At 40.1% G+C, this 24,869-nt stretch overlaps 1 protein-coding gene across 1 annotated transcript in view; it reads right to left on the bottom strand.

Moving 5' to 3' along the window:
• Positions 1-24,869, bottom strand: part of SLC25A21 (solute carrier family 25 member 21) — a 527,236-nt gene that overhangs the window by 313,813 nt on the left and 188,554 nt on the right. The window lies entirely within an intron of this gene.

The raw sequence follows: 24,869 nt of genomic DNA on the forward strand, positions 1-24,869 counted from the left end.
AATTTGGAAAACAGCAGTGGCCACAGGACTGGAAAAGGTCAGTTTTCATTCCAATCCCAAAGAAAGGCAATGCCAAAGAATGCTCAAACTACTGCACAATTGAACTCATCTCACACACTAGTAAAGTAATGCTCAAAATTCTCCAAGCCAGACTTCAGCAATACGTGAACCATGAAATTCCAGATGGTCAAGCTGGTTTTAGAAAAGGCAGAGGAACCAGAGATCAAATTGCCAACATCCGCTGGATCATGGAAAAAGCAAGAGAGTTCCAGAAAAACATCTATTTCTGCTTTATTGACTATGCAAAAGTCTTTGACTGTGTGGATCACAATAAACTGTGGAAAATTCTTTAGGAGATGGAATACCAGACCACCTGACCTGCCTCTTGAGAAATCTGTATGCAGGTCAGGAAGCAACAGTTAGAACTGGACATGGAACAACAGACTGGTTCCAAATAGGAAAAGGAGTACGTCAAGGCTGTATATTGTCATCCTGCTTATTTAACTTATATGCAGAGTACATCATGAGAAACGCTGGGCTGGATGAAGCATAAGCTGGAATCAAGATTGCCGGGAGAAATATCAATAACCTCAGATATGCAGGTGACACCACCCTTATGGCAGAAAGTGAAGAAGAACTAAAGAGCCTCTTGATGAAAGTGAAAGAGGAGAGTGAAAAAGTTGGCTTAAAGCTCAACATTCAGAAAACGAAGATCATGGCATCCAGTCCCATCACTTGATGGCAAATAGATGGGGAAACAGTAGAAACAGTGGCTGACTTTATTTCGGGGGGCTCCCAAATCACTGCAGATGGTGACTGCAGCCATGAAAGTAAAAGATGTTTACTCCTTGGAAGGAAACTTCTGACCAACCTAGATAGCATATTCAAAAGCAGCGATATTACTTTGTCAACAAAGGTCCATCTAGTCAAAGCTATGGTTTCTTCAGTGGTCTTGGATGGATGTGAGAGTTGGACTATAAAGAAAACTGAGTACCAAAGAATTGATGCTTTTGAACTGTGGTGTTGGACAAGACTCTTAAGAGTCCCTTGGACTGCAAGGAGATCCAACCAGTCCATCCTAAAGGAAATCAATCCTGAATATTTATTGGAAGGACTGATGCTGAAGCTGAAGCTCCAATACTTTGGCCACCTGATGCAAAGAGCTGACTCATTTGAAAAGACCCTGATGTTGGGAAAGATTGAAGGCAGGAGAAGAAGGGGATGATGGAGGACGAGATGGTTAGATGGCATCACCGACTCAATGGACATGAGTCTGGGTAAACTCCAGGAGTTGGTGATGGACAGGCAGGCCTGGCGTGCTGCAGTTCATGGGGTCGCAAAGAGTCGGACATGACTGAGCGACTGAACTGAACTGAACTGAACTGAATTACTTTACAATATTGTGATGGTTTTGCCACACATCAACATGAATTGGCCATAGGTACACTTGTGCCTCTAAGGGTGAGTCTCATTTAGGGGTCAGACATAAACACAACGAAACTCATTTCTAAAAATTTATAATTTTATTGCTTCCCTTGATTCTAGGATTTGAGTTGGAGGTAGTAGATATGCAGTTTTGACTGAGCCAGAAATTTTCTTTCTGTATTGGGGTACAACTATTAATATGAATAGCAGTAATTTTAGTTTTTGGCAAAAAAGTTATTGTGAGACCTGAGTTGGCAGCCTTCAAGTTTTTATTTTATTATTCCATATTTCTTTTGAGTCATTTAAGAGGTTGAAAGAAAGTCCAAATGTTCCAGAAATATTTTCCACTTTCTTTTGGTTACAAAATAGGCCCCCTCTCAACCAAAGGTTAGTGCATATCCCCCCATAGTATATTAAACTGGTTAAAGAAATGATAAGTGAAAAAGCCATTAAGCTTATTCTATTTTTAAAATTTCCCCCTTTTCCTGTTTTATTCCCCTAAGTCATGCAAATATGCTGCTTAGATCATGTGAACAGAGGTTATAAAATGGCCCTCCCCAGATTACAGTGATTCTGTAGAGCATGTTAGCAAAGAAGGTATTTATGGCTGACAGAGTAATGGGAAAACTTATATTTGAAAATAATAGATTATTCATGCAGGGCCCATAATAACTCTATCTGCCTTCGGCACAAAGATATAATAAGACCACGTATGGGTCTGTGATCAAAATAAAGAGTTGAATTAATGTGAATGATCAAGCAGGCCATTCTCCCTGGTATTCTGCACCCTCTTGGTTAGAAGGCATGTTTTGACTCTTCATCAGTGGAAAACTGAGCTGCTACAAACTTTAACCCTGCCTGCAAAATGAGCTGCCAAAGGTATATGCACAAAAGCGCATCTATGCCCATTTCAAGCCAGGCTAATATTGCTCCAACTCTGCAAGCCTGCTCTAAGTGCCAGGAGCACCTGGTGACCTCTCATTATACGGCACAACCCTAAAGAATCATAGATAGAACATCACCATTTTTTTGTTTGGGAAGAAAGCTGCTAGCTAAAGTGGAGGGACACTCTAAACACTCGGTGAAAAATGGCTTTTCTTGTCTATCAGGATCGCTTGCATTCACAATTCCACAATACTCTTCCACATCTCTTCCTTGAAACCACTTTTAGAAATTGTACTTTCGCTGTATTTGTAAACACTATTTAGTCCCTTTGTTTTCTAAGACTTCTTATGTAAATATATAATTTCCTAGTCTAAATAAATCCATGAAAAACCAACATGAGTAAATATATTTTTAAATTAATATAGCTTTTCCACCTTCTCATAAATACTAATTATGATAGACTCAAACCAAATGCCAATAAAATGTTTCTAAGAATATGCATCTTAATTTATGAATCAATAGCTTGTTTATAATCAGCATATTGAGTATAAGCCAGTGCAGATGAAGTGCTTGGCAATCTCTCAGTGCAGCAAGTTAACCATTTTTTCTCTACATTTCTATTACTTTGTTTGCTCAGCAAACCCCTTCTGTATGGACTCTACAAAATGGATCACTCGTGCATGTTCACAAATGCTGATTAATTTAATGGAGTCCACATGACCATTCTCTGGGTGAGAGCCATCACAGAACACCTCCTTCAAGTGTTAATCTCGAGGGTGGAACAGTCAAGCCCTGGAATCAGGAGCGGCTTTGTAGCTACATTAGAGACTTCTTTTGCAGACTTTGAACAAGTTACTTATATCCATGGGAAGCAGTTTCCTCAGTTATAAACCAGGAAGAATAATCCTGGGAATAACACACTAATGTGAGTAAAGCTCTTAAAGATCCTCTCTTGAGAGGTGCAGTAAAAGGACAAAGTAACATTATTGGTACCTTGTCAACACTCAAACAATACACTCAGGTATTAAGTAAATGTGAATATAAATATAAGTAGAATCAGCGCCTACAGTATAATCACATAATCCCACCCAGTATGGTTACCCAGAACTATAATTTAGCAGTGCATTTCAAGAAGATAAACTATTTATATGGACATACCTATTCTAATATCAGAATTACAGACTTGCTTGTGATGGGGAGGGTAACAATTTGCTTATATCTGTTTCATCAGTTTAGTTCTGATTTGTATGATTAGGTGAGTTTTTTCTATCCATGGATAGTTCTATAGATTGAGAAAAGGCTTTTCTAAGTTACCTAAAGGAATGGTTCCGGTTGGATCTGACTTTGTCTTCCAATTACCTACTCCATGTTCAGTCAGTTTTAAATGTTCGTGGTTGCTTTCAAAGGATAGGGATCAACTGGCTAGTAGATGTGCTCATTTGACTTTTTTTATTTTTGCAAATATTTGTTAGCCTTACTTCTCTTTTGGAATCCGAATTTTTGTGACCCCATAGACTACAGGCCTTCAAGTCTCCTCTGTTCATGGAATTCTCCAGGTAAGAATACTGGAGGGGGTAGCCATTCCCTTCTCCAGAGGATCTTCCCAACCCAGGGGTCGAATGTGGGTCTCTCACATTGCAGGCAGATTCTTTACCATCTGAGCCACCAGGGAAGGTCCTTTGGAGTCCTCAGAATTTATTAATTTGAAGGTGAAAATGCTCCCTTTTGATCCTGACCTATGGAATAGAGCTATGCTTTAACCAAAGGACATCATTATCTCATATCATAATCACCATGACTTTCCATATAAACATAATAAATTCATAATTCCACAGTTATCCATCTTTTCCACTCCACTAAATTTAAAAGCTTAGGCTTCATTCTTTTTAAAATAATCTCTCCTCAACCAGATTGCTGAATCTTGGTTATGATTTTTGATATGTTTAAGACTCAAACATTTGTTATTTTTAAAGACTGTCAATAGAACATTAAATTTCTCAATTTTTAACAAAGAACAAAGACCCCCATGAGATACAGAAATTTACAGAGAATTTTATAATCTCTAACATTCCAATGTTTGAATAATCTCACTTGGTTTTGGTATATAAATACACATGAACTATATATAGACATACTTTCCAAGTAAGAACTATAGCATTCCTATTTATTCCTATCAAAAATAAAAGCAAAATATTCTGGAGCAAGTCCAATATTTTTTGGAGTACACTAGACCAGAAATATTTTCCTTCTGAATTTATTTCTCACTCTAATAGATTCTCATGAATTATGACAAATTTCATATTCTTATGAAAATATTATATTAACACTTTATTAAAATATATTTTAATTTAATTTAATTTTTAGTTAATATAATATTTAAACATAAATAAATCAGACTATCTAAGACAGCCCTAATCATCTGAGAACAATTTGTAAATATGCTTTTGGTTTGGGATAGGAACCACGTAGAACAAGAAAGTGGATGGCATGGAGGTGTCACAGTCATGAGAAAGAGCTGAGTCTCCATTTTCAAAGTGACCTCTCTCTTTCCTCTGCTCTCTGCCTCATTTGCTATCTCTAAAGAAACATTTCAAGAAAGTGTCCAAAAAAGGGAAGAGGGGAGTTTCCCATCAGCACAGCGATCTATGACTTTACAGACATTCCAACAACTTCCCACTATTTCCACCACAGAGAATGAACCTCTAAGCAACATGAAGGCATGCTAGAGGAAATTCCTGAGTTGATCAAAGGAATTGCTCAAGAGTCTCTTTCTAGTCAACTCAGATACCTCAAAGAAGAGCCCTTGTGTGTCCTGGAGCAGATTCAGCAGAGCCTGACCTAATGTCCTCACTGATCAGTGGATCAGTGTTACGATCTTATCAATTCCTTGCTTTTCTTACAGGATATGTGACTATGGCTCTCTTTGTTGACACATTATACTCACACTTCCCTGCTTACTAACATTGTTCTCCTCCATCATTCAAATTCACTAACTTTTGTCATCTACCCTGAGCAAGAATTCTTGAATTCTGCAGTTTAAACAAAAGTCTGCAAATCATGGCAGAACTCTTTCTTCTAATGAGATTTTAAAATTCTAAAAAGAATGTTTCAACACAGAGCCCTTCTGGTTGAAGGACTGTTGGTGGGAGGAGGCAGGGGGACCAGACTTTTATGCCTTGAGTTCCTCCCTTTCTGACCTCTCCTTCAGAAGTCTCTGCAAAGACTTCTCAGGGAATGAAAAGTCTCTAAATTAGACAGCAAAAGGAAACCTCCAAGTGATTTTTATTTCCCTAAATACTTAATGCCTTTGCTCTGTGGAAACACAACTGTCAACAAAATACACCTGCTGCCACCCCGAAAATCTTGTAAGGAATCTTTATTTTATTTTCCTTTAGAATATCAGGTTAGTTTTAGAATGAAATCACAAGATTTATGGGTTGTACATCTGAACAAATCACCACTAACCTAGGGTCAGTTACATTTTTATCTTTCTTGAGTCCACAGATCTGACCATGTAGGAGACAGAATTCAACTTTCTTCATATTTGTGATTCTCTCACATTTCCACCAGGGCTTCCCTGGTGGCTCAGAGGATAAAGCATCTGTCAGCAATGCAGGAGACCTGGGTTCGATCCCTGGGTTGGGAAGATCCCCTGGAGAAGGAAATGGGAACCCACTCCAGTATTCTTGCCTTGAGAATCCCTGGAGGGCTACAGTCCATGGGGTCACAAAGAGCTGGACACAACTGAGCAACTTCACTTTCACTTTCACATTTCCCCAAGTGAACTTTTTCTCCCCTGGTATTTATCTGCTGTTTCTTATTTAGATGATAAGCCTCAGAAGAGCAGGCATTTTGTCTATATCAGTCAAAAGAGCAAAGGACTGTCCTAAATAATAACCAGAACTTGATGACGATTGTTTGATAGGGTCAATAAGAGAGAACTTTATTTGAAAATATATATATTCATTTGATTTGAAAATACTGGACTCTTCATTCACAGAAAAAGAGAGATTGCTACACTTGTTACTAAGCAAACAACTCAGCTTTGCCCTTAAAAGGTACCTCATACCATGAATGTTGTGTATCTGTTTATGCCTATAAAAAGGATATAATGACAAGTTTCTGCTTTCCTAATGATAGAGAAATTAAACATCACTATATCCAGCAGTAACAAATATGCATTCAGTAGTGAGCAATGGAAGTACAATGATGGAGACTGACAGCCACCATTCCTGTCCTTGAGAAACCTGAAGCTGGAGCAAGGAGAACAGGCATTCATTGTGCAATCGTGGGTGCGTGTGTGTGTGTGTGTGTGTGTGTGTGTGTGAGAGAGAGAGAGAGAGAGAGAGAAATACACAGATAGACAGGGTACTTAATAATGTAGAATGTGAGAAAGACATCCATTGAATGCTCACTGAAACTGTGCTGCCAAAGAAGGGACACTGTCCTATGGACATAGCAAGCAGGAAGCTCTAATTTAAGCAAGAAGGGCAGGGGTTCCGGAAGTAAGGAGGATGTTTCTCTCATAATCTGAGAATAGAAAGATGAGCAGCAGTTAAGAAAGAGGTAAAGCAAGGAGGGAAAAGCCTGCAAAGTCAAGGGAACAGCACATATAGAAGCTCTGAGGTAGGAGTGAGCTAGGCAAGTCCCAGGGCCTGAGAGAAAGTCAGGGAGGAATAATGTCTTAACATGCTGCTAACTGCTGCTAAGTCGCTTCAGTCGTGTCCGACTCTGTGCGACCCCATAGAAGGCAGCCCACCAGGCTCCCCCGTCCCTGGGATTCTCCAGGCAAGAACACTGGAGTGGGTTGCCATTTCCTTCTCCATAGTCTTAACATAAGGTAAAGTGAAAATGCTTCTGAAGGCAAAAAAGGTCAAGCAAACTCTGAAGTCACTTCTGTTATTCGACCATTGGCAACCTGATTCTTTTCCCTCACAGAGCTTCTCCCCTGCACCGACAGCACAGCTAAGTCCCTTGTCTGAGAGTGGGAGGTCCTGCTGATGGACAAGCAGTCACTGGTGAGTCACAGTCAGTCATTCCTGACAAACCCAGGTTATTATTAAACGTAGTGGAGCAGTGAATTCAGTGGTTAGAAATGGAACGGAGAAAGCCCGAGAAACGTGGTGAGGCAGCCTCGAGGAAAGCCGCCTCCATGGAACAGGAAGTCTTTTCTCTTTTCAGAGCATCATCCATCATGCTGGGGGAAACGGCAGGAACGTAACCTACTACTTCTTAATAGGCTTCTGCACAGAGAGTGGCTTTGAAGCAGCAGCTGCCCACAGTAAATTTCACTGACCCTTAGAGCCTTTCCCCAAGTTTTCCAACTGTTTTGTCTCCTGAGCTGCAGCTCAGTGTTGGGTCCAAGTTACAGCACCTGACAAAACTAAGGAGCCTCTGCTGAATGAGAATGGATAGCGTTCAGTGATGTTGTCTTTTCTGTGCTACCCCAGCAGTGAGACATGATGCCATTCCATCTGGCCATAAAGTGTATTCTTTCCCAGGGAGAAGAAGCCCAGCAAGGGATTTTATTTTAGGATCTGGTATTTTACTGTACATATATCAAAAAAAATACAGTGAAATACAGCCTGATCCCAAGATAAAGCAGCCAAGGGGTCAAGTCTTCTCAATAAAGCAGAAATAATAAGTCTAATAAGAACACATGCTTTTAGAGTTCATTTGGCCTTGATTTTTTAAAATTATGAAGTGGCAGAGACATAAAAATTAAAGGACGGCATCAGAAAAAAAACATGAAAAATAAGAAAGCATATCAGAAAAAAGTTTAGCTTTTTCCTCTTCTGAAGAGGGCTTCCCTGGTGGCTCAGTGGTAAAGAATCTGCCTACAATGTGGGAGACCTGGGTTCAATCCCTGGGTAGGGAAGATCCCCTGGAGAAGGAAATGGCCACTCCAGTATTCTTGCCTGGAGAATCCCCATGGGCAGAGGAACCTAGCGGGCTACAGTCCATGGGTCGCAAAAAGTCGGACATGACTGAGTGACTAACACTTTCATTTTTCTTCTGAATAACCTCAGAACAATTACAATTAAATTTTGGGAAGCATGACTTATGTACAAAGCAGAAACTAATTAATGAAATAAAAAATATGTGGCCTCTGAGCCCCAAGGCTGAAGTTCCAGGGTCCTGTTCTAGGGCTTGTGGGCTGAGCTGCTTTTCCAGGAGTGGGAATAGGTTTGTTTAGATCCTGCTTTCCTGTCTCGAAGTCTGGTTTCCTCTGTGGGCTATGGAAGACCGTTGTGCAAAGAACGGCTGAATCACACTGAAACTACTTTACACTTGAGGGCCTGAAATCACACTCTAGTTTTTATTACCACCAACCAAGCTGAGTAGTAGAGTCCAAAGAAGCCCTACACACTCAGTTTTGTACTTCCGACTGCCTATCCCAGGAAGGCGATAGAGACATATGCAAGCAGGACTGTTTTGGTGGTACAGGTTTTGAGCCATGCTCTCACAGGGGAAATGCTTCTCAGTGCTTTAGCTCCCAACAGGGGAAAAGCAGAAAGAGGAGTGAGGCTTCAGAGACCCCATTGTCTCTGCCGATGTTGAGCAAAGATTCAAATGAACTTCTATAAGATTATCACAATAGAACATTTACTTAATGATGACACCTCTAGATTCTTCTCTCTCCTTAGTCACAAAAATGTCAGAAGGAAAAAAAACGTATGACAGTAATTTTTTATTATTATGAAGAACAATTCTTAAAGTATAGCTTGCTATCACTTGGGATTATGACCATCGTCATAATAATGATTATCACAGCAACTGTTCAGTGAGCAAAGATTATAGGTCAGGCACTGTTCATACCATCTCTCCTTGAGGCCAGGAACCCTATGTTATTTGAAGTGGTATGCCCAGAGTAGATGCTCAAGAAACACTTGCTGATGGAATAGTCAGTGAATGGAGGATGAGCCTGAGAGCATAATTCACCAACATGCATGAAAGTTACTGAGTCAGAGTCATGACATGGCATGTATATACCTTTAGGCCAACATGAAAAAATGAAAATACTCAATTAATTTTATATTTTAATTACTAGTATAATAAAACCAACTAATTATGAATATGAACATGTAACTAGAGAATTAAGCCAATAATTACCAGTAATGACTAACAACTAGCATTACTAATTAGCACTTTATCTCCATAGGCTGAGTCAAAAGTAAAGTAACAAACCAATTTAGGGTGAAGAAAGAACCAGATATATACAGACCCAAGGTACTAACATTAAGTTCTATAGATTCCAAGACTTGTCCCAATCCACACCTACATAGGTTGAGCCATGTGAAATTGCTGTTTTTGTTAAAATGCTCGAACATCTCTAGTTTCATACAGTTCAAACTAATATTTTCATGCAGCTATCCTGTGCTGGACTAAAAATAAAGGTAACTAATAACTACAGATTAGTCATTACTAATCTTTTACTCTTTGAAGCACTCTTAAAAGAAGTAATGTGAGAACATCCAGCTTCTTTTATATTTATACATTCATCTGTATATTCAACATTTACACATTGAATATATTCAATCAGTCCCTGTCTGCAGGGATTCAACGGCTTCTTAGCAGAGGAGATAAATTTATAAGCAAATAAAGTTCTTCAAGATTTTTAAAGTTCAGGTAAATATGTAAGCTCGCCAGGCAAGGCAAACCGAAATGAACTTTCTGAGTTCCTTCAGCATTAATCCAAATGTGATAATAACTGGTTTTTTATTCTCTCCCACTTTCTTCTGTAAAGTACAGGTCCTGGTTGGGAAGGGGAAGTCTTGAATCTTGGAGTATCACAACAGTAAAGACACACTAGTTGTGAAGATTATGTTAAAAAAAAAAAAAGGAAACAAGTAAATGAAGATATTGGAGATTATATTTAATTATACACACACACGCATACATATATATTTTTTCAACATATATTTATCAAGTACCAAGCATGTATTATGCTGGGCGCCATGAAGAATACAAAACTAATTAAGGCAATGGTTGTCACTTTTGTGGGTATTAAATTCTAGTCAAAAAGAAATGAATACAGTAGGCCATAACAGGAAACAGAAGATGACAGATGAGGAAAGAGGAATAAGTAAAGTGAGACTGACCAGCAGGCTTGGGAAGCAATATAGCAGAACCAAGCATGGCTTCCTGGAGCAAGTCTTAAAGAAATGACCAGTGTCCTTGCAGTAGGGATTGGGAAGGGAGGTAGTAGGCAGCGGAGAGGCATGGAAAGGTCTGAGGCAGAAATAAACTACTAGAGCCACATATTAGGAAGCCTGGTAGCTGTGTGTTTGATGGATTGGAAGTGGCAGGAAGCAGGAAAGCTGAGGGTGAGACACATGGTTGGGGTGGTGGCAATGGCAGGGGCATGAGTTATAAGTTGGGAGCAACGCGGGAGGAGAAAAGCAGTGAAGGTCGAGGGAACTCAGTGATGTAAGCATGGAACTGAGCTCATCGACGGGAGAAACACACCGGAAGCTGACTTATAGGATGTGGTACCCAGGTGAATGCGAAACAAGAAAAGGAAGCCTAAGATAAAGAAAACACCAAATCTGTGGGTTAGGCTAACTGAGTGGCTCCATTACCAAACACAGGAACATCACGAGCTTACAGCACTGGAGGGACACCAATACAACTGAGGTTAGGTAGCCGAGGAGGAAGACAGATTCGAGTTCAGGGGGAGAGGCCAGGGTCAGTTTGGGAGTCAACCTCCTTGAGTGGAAAACTGACAATTTATAGATTCAGGAAACGTTCAGTTCAGTTCAGTCGCTCAGTCATGTCCGACTCTTTGCAACCCCATGAATCACAGCACGCCAGGCCTCCCTGTCCATCACCAACTCCCGGAGTTCACTCAAATTCACGTCCATTGAGTCCGTGATGCCATCCAGCCATCTCATCCTCTGTTGTCCCCTTCTCCTCCTGCCTCCAATACCTCCCAGCATCAGAGTCTTTTCCAATGAGTCAACTCTTCGCATGAGGTGGCCAAAGTACTGGAGTTTCAGCTTTAGAATCATTCCTTCCAAAGAAATCCCAGGGCTGATCTCCTTCAGAATGGATTGGTTGGATCTCCTTGCAGTCCAAGGGACTCTCAAGAGTCTTCTCCAACACCACAGTTCAAAAGCATCAATTCTTTGGCGCTCAGCTTTCTTCACAGTCCAACTCTCACATCCATACATGACTACTGGAAAAACCATAGCTTTGACTAGAGGGACCTTAGTCGGCAAAGCAATATCTCTGCTTTTGAATATGCTATCTAGGTTGATCATAACTTTTCTCCCAAGGAGTAAGCGTCTTTTAATTTCATGGCTGAAATCACCATCTGCAGTGATTTTGGAGCCCAAAAAATAAAGTCTGTCACTGTTTCCACTGTTTCCCCATCTATTTCCCATGAAGTGATGGGACCGTATGACATGATTTTTGTTTTCTGAATGTTGAGCTTTAAGCCAACTTTTTCACTCTCCTCTTTCACTTTCATCAAGAGACCTTTTTTTTTTAGGTCCTCTTCACTTTCTGCCATAAGGGTGGTATCATCTGCATATCTGAGGTTATTGATTTTTCTCCTGGCAATCTTGATTCCAGCTTGTGTTTCCTCCAGTCCAGCGTTTCTCATGATGTACTCTGCATATAAGTTAAATAAGCAGGGTGACGATTTACAGCCTTGACGTACTCCTTTTCCTATTTGGAACCAGTCTGTTGTTCCATGTCCAGTTCTAACTGTTGCTTCCTGACCTGCACACAGATTTCTCAAGAGGCAGATCAGGTGGTCTGGTATTCCCAGGAAATGTTACATAACTAATAAGAGGAAAAGTTTTTTTACCATGAAAATTAAACTAAAAGTACAATAAATTGTAACAGGTAGTTAAATTGATCCAATTGGACTGTACAATAAGTTGTAAAGCTGGAAGGAAACAAAGTAAACAAAGAAATGAACTGAAAGAGCTCAGGGGAAAGGGCAAAGGAAACAGCACAAGAGAATTCCTTTAAAGGAATAAGATCAGGCCCAACTCGGGCAAGAGAAGGAAGTGTGGCAAATTGAATTTTCAAATCAGAATTAGCAAGGACACAGTTGAATGTGGCACTAAATTAAGAAAGAAGTTACCTGAGGATAGGTAAACCTCTTTGGGGGACAGCCTGATTCCTAAGGCTATACATGAGGGGAAAAAAGAGCAACATTTGAATAAGAAGATTTAACAAATTTCAAAAGAGTTGAGTGGAAGTGAAATAAAAGGACCCTGGGATGGGCTCACCAGAAATATTTGTTTGAAAGATAGAAAGAGATTTGTTTTTCCAGTGTTACGTAAACTAATCACTGGTATTTAAACTTTACTGACTCTTGGTAATCCCAACTTCTAGAATGACTTAGACGTTAACAGACGTGCTTTTGGACTGTCTCCACACAAAGTTGGTGACTGCCTTTTCTTGTTAGGAACATGACTCATACTTTCTCTTAAATATCCCCTCTACTCCTCCCTTTTTATTTGCTAATATAATTCTGAAAGAGTAGCATGTACCAAGACCTTCATTTTTGACACTCTTCTACTTTTGAGAACTTGTCTTAGAAAAACAGTAGGCGTATGTATTATTTCTTTTTTCTAATCACTTCAGGTGCCTGCCAAGTATTCTAAAAGTTTTTACTTCCTGAGCCTCCAAATACTTTGCTGTGAAAAAGTACATATCCTAAAAGCCTGGGCCATTCTAAAGTCTGATCTGCAAGAATACAATAGACATTGCTGCTGCTGTTTAGTTGTTTGACTGACTCTGTGCAACCCTATGGACTGCAGCCCGCCAGGCTCCTCTGTCCATGGGATTCTCCTGGCAGGAATACTGGAGTGGGTTGCCATGCCCTCCTCCAGGGGATCTTCCCGACTCAGGGATCAAACCTGGGTCTCCTGCATTGCAGGCAGATTCTTTACCACAGAGCCACCATGGAAGCCCATAACAGACATTGGTAGCTGCATAGCTGCATAAAATTTAAACTGAATGGAGCTACTACAACCTGGCCATCTGATACACGAGAAGCAAGCAAGCATGCGTGCACGCCTGCCATTTTGAATCATCACAGGCTGTGCAGATCAGAGAGGGTGGAACTCTGAGGAGAAAGTAGCAAACTGGAAATAGATGGAAAGGCATGGGATCTCTCCTCAGCATGTTTCAATATATTTCACTCTTTCTGTGAGGGTTTAACCTTGTGACTGTAGTTTTTTATTTAGTGAACAACCAAAGGCAAAGATCAAAATAAATCTTTAAATGTGATAATTACTATACCATGTTAAAATTATAAAATAAACCTGGGGATGCTTAACTCAAAAAGCTATAAATATTTATATCAAGTAAGACCAAAAACAGTTCAAGAACTGTATCTGAATATAGTTCTCTAGAGATATAAAACAATTAATGCAGAGCTGGAATACATAAGATATCAAGTAGTAAAAGGCAATCAAATGGGCTCCTACATTGAGAAAAAAGAGATAATAATAGTGCCCAACATTTCAGCAAGGAAAACAATCAAGCTGAGTCTTTTGACACCTTGACCTACTAATGATGTAATGATGATGAAGATGATGACAAGTGCCACTTTGAAAGCACTCTCTAGGCATACATTATCTCATTTAATCCTCATAATTCTATAAGGAAAATACTTTAATTATCCCCATTTTACAGATGAGGAAATTGAAGCTTCCTGAAACTCTTGGCAGGATATAAAAGATTAGGAAGAAGAAGTAAAGACATACATAAAGAACTTGACTGATGACATCAAAAAAGAAACACCCCTACCAAAGAAAGATGCTAGAGAATGAGGAAGCAGATGACTTAAGGTTATATTACAATGAAATATATACTGAAAATCCAATTTAATAAGGAAAAAGTGTAAGGTTTTTTCCTTCCAACACATTAGCATTCAATCTAGAAAATAAAGTTAAAGAAGAAATTTCTTTTGTATCTTTGCACTGTGAAGATAACAGGTTTTTAATGGATTACAAACTTAAAGGAAGATATAAATTAAAGTTTTACAAGTCCAATTGTTAAAAATGTAATTTTAAGATGGTCTCTTTGGCTTAACAAACACCTAGAAAAAGCTTAGGTGTTTCAGGTTCAGCTATTTCCCAGATACTTTGGCCAATACTTTGGCCACAAGACCCTGATGCTGGGAAAGATTGAAGGCAGGAGGAGAAGGGAATGACAGAGGATGAGACGGTTGGATGGCATCAGAGACTTGATCGACGATTTTGAGCAAGCTCCGGGAGTTGGTGGTAAACAGGGAAGCCTGGTGTGCTGCAGTTCACGGGGTTGCAAAGAATCAGACACGACTAAGCGACTGAACTGATTTCCCAGATAACCTTGTTTGGTCCATGGCACACACATACCCAGTGTCCAAATCCTGAGGGGATCCAGACTGACAGTTCTGTCTCCTCACTGGCAACAGGAGCAGAACCCCAACAGGTGACAAACCAGAAGAAACCTGGGGACCGTGGCTGATACCAGTGAGGTGATCAGGCAACAATCACAGGAGGAAGAATCAAAGTTTAAGACACCCTGCTGAAGTAGAGTCTCAGGAAGAAATAAACTAAATCGAAGTGTTGCAGAGAAGACAGCTGAAGGCAGTGGTACTGTTGGGGGAGGCAGACCCTTGGGGAGTCCCTTACCAGGCAGTGTCAGTGTAAACCAGCACCTTAGCCTTGGGAATTTTCGCTCCAGATCAAAAGGACAGCAGCAATGCCATCTGCTGTTTGCTTAGAAAAATGGTAAGAGCAGATGTTTTCATGTGCTGACCTGCCATCCTTTGACTAAGAGGCCACTTGAAAAATAATCATGAAATAGCCCAGGAGAACATCTGCGCAGTTACAGCAGACCACCAGTCGTGCAGCACAGGAGAGAAGGAACATGCATGGAGCCCATGGAACGATAGTAGACAGGTCCCCAACAAGTGGTGGGGGCCCCCTTGCGTAAATGTCATATGAGAACATCTAAAAGTGAGATCAGTATTGGGCAAGGAGTGGCTGCAATGTCCCCCAGGCCCCTGAGGAACTTCAGTGGCAAACCCTAACCTATTTAGAGTATCTTCACAAGGCTCATAGCTACAAAGCTACCCCCCAAACTTCTCTCTGCTGTTGCCTACAATGTCATTTGATTTTGTTTAGCCCACATTTTAGGCATCACTGAAATTAAATGACTAGCGGCTCCTTAAGAACAAGCCATGGCCTGTAGATGAAAAAAAAAAAAAAAAATCAAATGCAAAGTGCCCGTGAAAAGTGGGGTCAGGATATGGTGAGAGGATTTGCATCTTACCTCTCCTGCTAGCCCAAGCTCCAGAGGGACCCCACCCTCAGGGTGAGGCTGATTCAAACCAGGACTCTTGGAAATTGCTGAGTCACTTGCCAGGCACCAGGTGGGACAGAGGAGGCTCAGCTTCAGGAGGAAGCAAGTTTCATTGAGGATTTGCACCTCAGGTGTGCTCCTCTTGCTTTGTGGCCACACCTGCTACCTAGCCGAGTTCATCCTCTTGCTTTGAAAGCCTTGCGTGAAAAGCACTAGTCATCTCTTCCTGCCTCCCTTCTGGATGCAAGGCCCTGTGCACCATTTCCCCAGCAGCTAATCATCATGCAGCCGCTCAAATTGTTTACCAGATCACATGTACTCGGGACTCAATGTTATTCACAATTTTTCAAAATCGTAAATTTTCTCTTTGTGCACATGGAGGACAAAATGTTTACATGACTTGTATTTCATCTTAAACATGTAACACTTTTGTATTTAGGACTTTGCTTTCAAGGCACCAATTTTTTCTACTTTCATTTAAGTATTTGTTCCATCCTCTTTCCTTAGTTTATTTTTCTGACCTAGTGATTGATTGCCTAATCTCCTCAACAGTTTAGGTTTGGGTTTTGTCATCTGGGGAAGATTTGGCTTATTTTTAAATGAACACTTTCTCTTCTTTTTCTTGATATAAATAAGGCATTTTGACTGATCAGAGAAGGAAGATTCAGTCTTATTTTCTTTCTTCTGCAGACCTACTGGCACACGGTAAACGCTAAGTGCTTCAGTAAATTAAAACTAAAAAGATTTTCAGGACAGGGCTTACTGAAAATGTCTGCTATATAATAAAACCACTGGAAATAATATATTCTCCCTAAAAATGAAACATAAACACCTTAAAGTCTAGACCCCGGTGGGGACCTTAAAGTCTAGAATAGCTATCACTGCTGCTGCTGCTGCTAAGTCGCTTTAGTCGTGTCCAACTCTGTGCAACCCCATAGATGGCTACCCACCAGGCCCCCTCGTCCCTGGGATTCTCCAGGCAAGAACACTGGTGTGGGTTGCCATTTCCTTCTCCAGGGCATGAAAGTGAAAAGTGAAAGTGAAGTCACTCAGTCGTGTCCAACTCTTCGCGACCCCATGGACTGCAGCCCACCAGGCTCCTCTGCCCATGGGATTTTCCAGGCAAGAGTACTGGAGTGGGGTGCCACTGCCTTCTCCACCTCCTCCCAAATTCTTGAGAAAAGAGAATATTTATTGATACCTCTCCTCTCTTAGAGCAAGACAGCTTTTGGAGGAAAATGTTAAAACAAAATGATTTTCTGTATGTTCTAATGCAGTGGGATCTTTTAATAAAGTTTGTTTTCTTAGATACCATCAATTATACAGTGTACTATACAGCAGCAGCAGCATACGACAGTATTACTTATATTACACATCATTCCCAAAGAGGGAAAGAAGACATTACTTAAAAGATAAAGATAATATTTAATTTTCAAAACTTAAAATAGGTTTCGTCTCCTTCAAAGATGTATCATGAACATTCCCTTTGCACAGGGCACTTTAAGAATTCTCTTGGAAATGTCCTCAAAGCTTTTTCTTTCCTTCTCCTTTTTAAATTTTCCTATTCACCTCAGTGGTCATCAAGTTTTTCTTCTGGGAATTAATTTGAATTTTGTAAATATTCAAATTTGGAGGCAATGATGGGCAATAACATGGTCAAGCTGGGTACCATTTGGTTAAAATCAAGGTGTGCTTGTAAAGTATTATATGAGTGATTAGTTGTCTTCTTCTGTGACTCAACACAAATCCAAGAGTATAACAAAACTTTTTGAGCAGGGGCAGAACTGCAGTAACAATTCTAATATGACAATTTAGATGGATATTTAATCTGTATGTAAATAATCAATGTACATACATGTAAAATACCTGTATGTGAAAAAATACCTGTATATGTCAACTGAAAAAAAATGCACAACCTAAAAGCTGAGAATTATGTTTTATTTGACAGACAAAACTAAGAACTTAAATCTGGAAGACAGCTTCTCAGATAGCTCTGAGGGATTGCTCTGAAGAAATAAGGGAGGAGCCTAGGATACAGAAGAGTTTTGCAATAAAAAACCAGGTAGTCAGAATATCAAAAGATTACTATTAATTAAAGAAAATGAGACATCTCAAGTTCATGAATTTAGTGCTTTTGTAAGTTTGGGAGGATGAAAGAGTCTGAGCTGATTGAAATCATTCCTTTGACATGCACCGTAACTATCTACCGCCCTGTATCTTATCTTGAATCCCCTAAGGGTGCACAGCTGTGGGTGGCGGCAATGGCTGATGGCTTGAAGGCTACAACATCCTGTGTTTACTGATACGTGTGTCAGTTGCTCAGTTGTGTCTGATTCTTTACTGGTAGAGCAGGCAGCATTTTTCATCCATATACATAAATGGATAAATTGTATTTCATGATGATGCTCATGCCCCAAAAGAGTGTAAAATCTAATGTAATGTAAAATTATAAAATATAATACCCCCTCTTACAGTACACTCTCAGTTCAGTTCAGTTCAGTCACCAGTTGTGTCTGACTCTTTGCGACCCCATGGATGGCAACATACCAGGCCTCCCTGTCTGTCACCAACTCCTGGGGATCACCCAAATTCATGTCCATTGAGTCAGTGATGCCATCCAACCATCTAATCCGCTGTATTCCCTTTCTCTTCCCACCTTCAATCTTTCCCAGCATCTGGGTCTTTTCAAATGAGTCAGTTCTTCACATCAGGTAGCCAAAGTACTGGAGTTTCAGCTTTAACATCAGTCCTTCCAAAGAATATCAGGACTGATTTCCTTTAGGACGGACTGGTTGGATCTCCTGGCAGTCCAAGGGACTCTCAAGAGTCCTCTCCAACACCACAGTTCAAAAGTATCAATTCTTTGGTGCTCAGCTTTCTGTATAGTCCAACTCTCACATCCATACATGACTACTGGAAAAACCATAGCTTTGACTAGATGGATCTCTGTTGGCAAAGTCATGTCTCTGCTTTTTAATATGCTATCTAGGTTGGTCATAACTTTTCTTCCAAAGAGCAAAGGTCTTTTAATTTCATGGCTGCAGTCACCATCTGCAGTGGTTTTGGAGCCCCATAAAATAAAGTCTGTCACTGTTTCCACTGTTTCCTCATCTATTTGCCATGAAGTGATGGGACCGTATGACATGATTTTAGTTTTCTGACTGTTGAGTTTTAAGCCAAAGTTTTTACTCTCCTCTTTCACTTTCATGAAGAGGCTCTTTAGTTCCTCTTCACTTTCTGCCATAAGGGTGGTATCATCTGCATATCTGAGATTATTTATATTTCTCCCGGCAATCTTGATTCCAGTTTGTGTTTCTTCCAGCCCGGCATTTCTCATGATGTACTCTGCATATAAGTTAAATAAGCAGGGTGACAATATACAGCCTTGACGTACTCCTTTTCATATCTGGAACCAGTCTATTGTTCCATGTCCAGTTCTAACTGTTGCTTCCTGCCCTACATACAGATTTCTCAAGAGGCAGGTTAGGTGGTCTGGTATTCCCATCTCTTTCAGAATTTTCCACAGTTTTTTGTGATCCACACAGTAAAAGGCTTTGGGGTAGTCAATAAAGCAGAAGTAGATATTCTTCTGGAACTCTGTTGCTTTTTCAATGATCCAACAAATGTTGGCAATTTGATCTCTGGAGCCTCTGTCTTTTCTAAATCAAGCTTGAACATCTGGAAGTTCATGGTTCACGTACTGTTGAAGCCTGGCTTGGAGAATTTTGAGCATTACTTTGCTAGCGTGTGAGATGAGTGCAATTGTGCAGTAGTTTGAGCATTCTTTGGCATTGCCTTTCTTTGGGATTGGAATGAAAACTGATCTTTTCCGGTCCTGTGGCCATTGCTGAGTTTTCCAAATTTGCTGGCATATTGAGTGCAGCATTTTCACAGCATCATCTTTTAGGATTTGAAATAGCTCATCTGGAATTTCATTACTTCTACTAGCTTTGTTTGTAGGGATGCTTCCTGAGGCCCACTTGACTTTCCATTCCAGGATGTCTGGGTCTAGATGAGTGATCACACCATCATGATTATCTGGGTCATGAAGATCTTTTTGCATAGCTCTTCTATGCATTCTTGCCACCTCTTCTTAATATCTTCTGCTTCTGTTAGGTCCATACCATTTCTGTCCTTTATTGAGCCCATCTTTGCATGAAAAGTTCCCTTGGAATATCTAATTTTCTTGAACAGATCTCTAGTCTTCCCCAATCTATTGTTCCTCTATTTCTTTGCAGTATGCTCTAGAATATTACAATTATTTGGCTTGAAAAATTGAGTTTTGTGTATTGTACATCATTTCCTTAATTATTCTCCACTAGATTGGAAGTGAATGTCCCTTCGCCAGAGGGTTAGATGATGTCAGTGCCTAAGCCATTCATCAGCATTGCTAGGATCCTCACTTTTTTAGCTAACTTACTGGTCACTGCTATTAAGCAGCTATTCTTAGTCTTTAAAAGACAATTTCTCATAAGACGGCACTATGCCATTACCAGGTTAGACATCATGATTCTGGTACTCTCAAAACCCAAGAATTTGCCAAGCACCTGGTCCTCTGAGGTATTCAAACTAAGTAGAATATGGAGTCTTTTACCTTAGAGCTTGTATTACTATTTTGGAAAACAATCAACTAAAAATTTCAGTAAAAATTAATATATGAGATTGTGAGATAATCGGAAAAACCTGCTGAGGTAGTATTTTTTAAAACTTGCTTATGCAAACCTATAATCCAGCAAGCTCTAAGGCCACAAACATAAGTTTGAGTAAACTCTGGGAGTTGGTGATAGACAGGGAGGCCTGGCATGCTGCAGTTCATGGGGTTGCAGAGAGTCCGACACAACTAAGTGACTGAACTGACTGAACTGAAGGCTACAGAAATTCAATAAAGAAGGCAAAAATTCCTAACCTGTGGCCTGGACTATTTCTCCATTAAACAATGAGATTTCCTTTTCAAAAATAGCCTCTATCCTCGTCAGCAGAGACAGTGTATGCTCTGATTATATTCCTTCCAGGCCTATCCTATGGGCTTCCCAGGTGGTTCAGTGGTTAAGAATCCACCTGCCAATGCAGGAGCCGCAGGAGACACAGATTGGATCCCCGGGCCAGGAAGAAACCCTGGAGAAGGAAACGGCAATCCACTCCAGTATTTTTGTGGGATAATCCCATGGACAGGAGGAGCCTGCATGGCAATCTAGTCAAGTGCTTAACCCCACAGTAGTTATCTATGGAGCAATTGTTTTCTGGCTTGAAGGATGAATCCGTCACAGAAGAAGGGGTTATTATTTACTTTTTATTTATTTACTAAAGTGTATGCTGGGCATATCGGAAATGGCAATGGCACCCCACTCCAGTACTCTTGCCTGGAAAATCCCATGGACGGAGGAGCCTGGTAGGCTGCAGTCCATGGGGTTGCTAAGAGTCAGACACAGCTGACCAACTTCACTTTCACTTTTCACTTTCATGCACTGGAGAAGGAAATGGCAACCCACTCCAGTGTTCTTGCCTGGAGAATCCCAGGGACAGGGGAGCCTGGTGGGCTGCCATCTACGGGGCCGCACAGAGTCAGACATGACTGAAGCGACTTAGCAGCAGCAGCAGCAGCATGCTGGGTATATAGAGTGAAAAACAACTACTTATAAAGAAAATAATACTGAGCTAAGTATTTACTTCACTTAATACCCAACAGGCTTCTTTATAATTGAATTTACTCTTTGCATTTTTCATGAACTGAATGATTGTTTTGGTGTCAGCTAAACACCCTGGGGCTTCCCTGGTAGTGGCTCAGAGATAAAGAATCCGCCTGCTAAGGCAGGAGATGCAAGTTCCATCCCTGGGTCGGGAAGATACCCCGGAGAAGGAAATGGCAACCCCCCCCCCCCACCAACCCCCGCCCAAGTATTCTTGTCTGGGAAATCCCATGAACAGAGGAGCCTGGCAGGCTACAGTCCATGGGGTCCCAAGAGTCAGACACAACTTAGTGACTAAATAACAAAATCAACAAAACAACACTCTGTGTGTTCTACTGACCATCTTTATGATTTTGTGCTTTTTAGAGTACAGTCAAACCTTCTGAAAAGTGCTTGTAAAACATGGAGAATGTCTTACTGTCAACATTACGTAATCTTAGTGCTTATAGAAAATGGTAAAAGTTCAACACCAATTGAACCTAGAACTGATTTTGGAATCTTTTAAACTAATTTTTAAAGATTGCATGTCATATAGGAAGATCTCTTAAAATACACCATCACAGGGACTTCCTCGGGAGTCCAGTGGTTAGGAGCCCCGCTTCGACTACAGGAGGCATGTGTTCGATCCCTGATCATGGAACTAAGATCCCACATGCTCTGAGATAGGGCCAAAAGGAAAAACAAAAAAAGAAAATATACATCACACATCACACAATATTATAGTTACACATCACAGAAAGCGTGACTCTTTAAGAATTTAAATTATTCCTTGTGTATTATTCATAGCATCATTCTTAGTGTGAATACTCCTGAGTGAATAAATTTCCAGTGTCCCCATATAGGAAAATGTTACTCAAATATCACAACACAGTAACTCTATTTTCATCTTGTTGGGCTTGCACACATGAAACGAAAAGTAAAATTTTAAAAAGAAGCATGGGGGCGGGGGGGGAAGCTAACACACACACAAAGAAGCACAGGAATCCATGAATAATGGCATTAGAGTCTAGCACATTTTAAAGTAGATTGATATTTTAAATTGACTAATATAGATATAGTTTACTAAATAACATTCCGCTTATTTAAGAACGTCCCAGGTGGCGCAGTGGTAAATAATCCGCCTGCCAATGTAGGAGACACAAGTGACACAGGTTCAATCCCTAGGTCAAGAAGATCCCCTGGAAAACTAAATGGCACCCCACTCCAGTACTCTTGCCTGGCAAATCCCATGGATGGAGGAGCCTGGTGGGCTGCAGTCCATGGGGTCGCGAAGAGTCAGACACGACTGAGTGACTTCTCTTTCACTTTTCACTTTCATGCCCTGGAGAAGGAAATGGCAACCCACACCAGTGTTCTTGCCTGGAGAATCCCAGGGATGGGGGAGGCTGGCGGTCTGCCGTATATGGGGTTGCAGAGAGTCGGACATGACTGAAGCAACTTAGCAGCACCAGCAGCAAGTATTCTTGCCTGGAAAATTCCATGGACAGAGAGAGGAGCCTGGCAGGGTACAGTCCATGGGTCCCAAAGAGTCAGACAAAACTGAGCACACACACACATGTTTAAGGAAACATATTTTGTTTACTTTTCCAAGCTTACATTAAAGACATTAATTCCTTTTGAGTTTTCTTCAAAATAGGCCAAAGGAAAGGCTAATAACCATCATAAAGTATGGCTGAATAGGCTCCAAAATAAATATCTAATATTAAATATCCTTAGACTTTAATATCTATAAAGTTTTAAAAAGAAAGATATTTTGCTCTTTAGTTGATATTTAAAAGTCTTGAGTATAAGACTCTGAAACATGGTATAAAAGTCTTCTAGATGGCTTATACTTATTGAGTGATTATCAGTGAATAGTCTGTATTGCCGGTTTCACTTTCATAATTTTGCATCTTTCCCTTATTTTTAATCTAAAATTAGACATTGGAGGAAAAAAACATAGTCTGCTTGGTATGGCTCTGATTTATTTATTTCACAAAGATTTTGGGGTGCCTACTACATTACAGGCAATAGCATAGGTGCTAATATAAAGCAGTAAACAAAACAAACAAAAAACCCTATCCTCATAGGTTTATATTACCTCTGCCTTTCTAATCCCATATACTTAAGGGTAATACATTCCAAGTAATCTCAGAATAGTGGCAAAATTAATTGGATTCTGTAATATTATCTTTTTTTATTTGCCTCATGAAGGCTATTTAAGGGACCATGGTGTAAACAAGGAACTACAGTGACTGGTATTATGTGAAATTGCTTACAATATTGTTTGAAAGATAGAAACTAAACAGTACGTCAACTAAAAAGTATGACATAATGTGCCCCCCAAAGGAAGGTATTGTCACATTTTAAAATTTCCTTTTATCTCTGGGTCTTACCCAGGCATTTTAACTGGGTAAGAATTAAAATGCTGCCCAGGCAATTTAACTCCTACACAAACAAGTGATGAATATGGAGTTAAAACATGCATGAGGATGACTATCCTTATATATTCCAAGAAACTATGCTTGCCTATGCCCAGTTGCAACTTGTCCTGTGGAAATGATCCCATTTACCTATAGTTCAAGCTCAAAGAGAGGTGAGAGAAAGAGTAAAGCCTAACATTGCTTTTGATAAATGGGAAGACTAACTCTATTAATTTTCTAGAGTTACCATAACAAAATGCCCAAGAACAGGTTGCTTAAGCAACACAAATGTATCAATATTATCTCACAGTTCTAGAGGCTTGCAGTCCAAAGTCAAGGTACTGGCAATGTCTCCATCTCCTGAAGTTTCTCTCCTTGTCTGATAGATGGCTACTTTCTGGCTGTTTTGCTCTCACATCGTTGTCCCTATGTGTGTATATATATGCACCCCTGGTGTCTTTTTGTATGCTTCAGAGCCCTCTTCATATGAGGACACCATACAGTTTGGATTAGGGTCCATTCTAAAGACGTAATTTTAATTTAATTACCTCTTTAAAGGCCTTATCTCCAAACACAACAACACTATAAAAATGTTATTCTACTATTTCTTGGCTTCCACTGTTGCTACTGAGAAATCTACTGTTATCTAACTTTCATTTCGTTTCAGATGATTTGTCTTCTCTCTATGGTTGTAAGTTCTTCTCTTTGTCTTTGGGGTTTAGTAGTTTTATTATGATATGTCCACGCATAGACTTTAAATTTTTTCTGCTTGGTATACAGTAGTGCCAACTTGTATTTGTAATGTATTTCATGTTTTAAATATTGTTGTTCAGTCACTAAGCTGTGTCCAATTCTTTGCAACTTCATGGACTGTAGCACTCAAGGCTCCTCTGTCCTCCACTACCTCCTAGGGTTTGCTCAAATTCATATCCATTGGGTCAGTCAATGATCCTATCTAAATATTATTTTAAACATTACTTTTTTAAAAACAGTATTGCTGCTCCTCTGTCTTCCTTATTCTTTCATCTGGAGATTCTATTAAATGCATAGTGGACCTTGGCATTGCATTCTCCAAATCTCTTAACTTCTCAATTCTACTCTCAATCCTCTTTGAGTTACATCTGGATCGTTTCTTCAGCTCTTTCTTCCAGCTAAC

Source organism: Ovis aries, chromosome 18, assembly GCF_016772045.2.
Source record: "Ovis aries strain OAR_USU_Benz2616 breed Rambouillet chromosome 18, ARS-UI_Ramb_v3.0, whole genome shotgun sequence".
Classification (NCBI taxonomy): domain Eukaryota; kingdom Metazoa; phylum Chordata; class Mammalia; order Artiodactyla; family Bovidae; genus Ovis; species Ovis aries.